This window comes from Stegastes partitus, unplaced genomic scaffold (assembly GCF_000690725.1).
Source record: "Stegastes partitus isolate 25-593 unplaced genomic scaffold, Stegastes_partitus-1.0.2 Scaffold12, whole genome shotgun sequence".
Classification (NCBI taxonomy): domain Eukaryota; kingdom Metazoa; phylum Chordata; class Actinopteri; family Pomacentridae; genus Stegastes; species Stegastes partitus.
In genome coordinates, this window is record NW_007577743.1 from 1,381,492 (window position 1) to 1,383,239 (window position 1,748).

The 1,748-nt window shown below is 37.8% G+C and overlaps 2 long non-coding RNA genes across 2 annotated transcripts in view; one reads left to right on the forward strand and one right to left on the reverse strand.

Moving 5' to 3' along the window:
- LOC103361916 (uncharacterized) lies at positions 1-491 on the reverse strand. The gene is made up of 2 exons (XR_520432.1): positions 388-491; positions 1-290 (listed from the first exon to the last, which is right to left on the reverse strand). It is a non-coding gene; the product is annotated as an uncharacterized LOC103361916 (long non-coding RNA).
- Positions 1-1,748, forward strand: part of LOC103361922 (uncharacterized) — a 4,949-nt gene that overhangs the window by 2,240 nt on the left and 961 nt on the right. The window lies entirely within an intron of this gene.

Genomic DNA, 1,748 nt, shown 5'->3' on the forward strand with positions numbered 1-1,748 from the left:
TCTTGTTTTGATCATCTATGTATTTTCTTCTCAGATTTAACATTGTGATATTTGGTGGGATTGATGGTTTCTCAAGAAGGGTAAGTCAAAGTTGAGTACAGACAGGAAGCTAAGAACAAATATGTCACAGTATGACTCCTACGTCCTTTTTTACATAGATCCTGTATCTTGATGTTGCTGCAAACAACACAGCTTCCACTGCATTCTCCTTCTTCCTGGATGGGGTCCGTAAACATCTTGGTGCTGGGCCACCCTGTGCAAGGCTTACTGCAAATATTTCCCCTGCAACTCTGAAATGACAGAAAATAAAAGGAATATAAAATTTACAGTGCATCTTTATTATTTATTGTACGACTGCAGTAAAATTTGTGTTATGTAGAAACGCACCGGAACAGGCCATTGTCAAGGTCATTTATAGAGTATTTAGGCATTTTTCCCTTGCCATCCTCTCCCTCAAACAGCCGTGTCTCTATGCCAGCAATCATCTCTAGGGAATGATGGTATGACATTTTTTAGGCAATCTTACAGCACAATAATCAGTGTCATCAGTCCAAAGCAGAAGACAATGTTCGAGTCTTATTTACTTTCATGTATGTATGTCATATATATACACTTGTCCTCAAAATTATTCATACCCTTGATAATTTTTGTGATTTTTTATTTTTGTGATGAAACTAATGCATTTTTGTCAAGTTTGTTTATGAATTATATGTGACCAACAAGTGAAAGGATGACACAATACACAATTCAAGAATCTCTTAATTTCATGGGTATTTTATTGATAACCAAAAAATGCAATGTTCAGAATTATTCATATCCCTGATAATATCTCAACAAAACTGTCCCAAATGTGTCCTAAAGTTATTTCATGATATCACAATGGAATAAATACATTTTTTGTTGACCAAATGTTAAACAATGACAAAGAAGAAGGAGCTTAGTGAGGACCTGCATCAGCGTCTTGTGCCCACAGTGAATGAAAGGGTTACAAAGCTATTTCAAAGCAGTCTTCACTTGTTGGTCACATAATTCATAAACAAACTTGACAAAAATGGATTAGTGTCATCAAAAAAATGAAAAAAATCTCAAAAAATTAAGAAGGGTATGAATCATTTTGAGGACAAGTGTATGTGTGTGTATATATATATATATATATAAAATCAGACATAACCAATCAACTTGTAGAAAGACATCAAAGTAAACATACACACACACATACAGCAATGGTACAATCAAAGTTCAAAGTCGAACAACATTACACCACAGTAGCCAGTGGAGCTGTGATAGGGCTTGTGACACAATATTGTCCGCGATAACATGGTGGCACGGGTTTTTGTGGTTCCATGTGTGTGTGGGAGAGTGTAGGGCAGGGGTCTCAAACTCCGGTCCTCGAGGGCCCCTATCCTGCATGCTGTAGATGTTTCCCTCTTCCAGGTCATCATCAATCTCTGCAGAAGCCTGATAACGATCCTGATCATTTGAATCAGGTGTTGGAAGAGGGAAACATCTAACTAAAGCATGCAGGATAAAGGCTCTCGAGGACCAGAGTTTGAGACCCCTGTTGTAAGGAGTGTGTGGTGAGGGTCTGGAACCACGTTAAAGTTCATGCTCACAATGTGATGATGTGTATTCCAACGTAGGAACTTAGCAATGTGACACTCACATTCTAAATTATAATGTTTATGTTGTGTGCGCTTTATACTGGATTTCTGCAACACATTAGTGGAAGGAAACAGCGCTCTGGGACA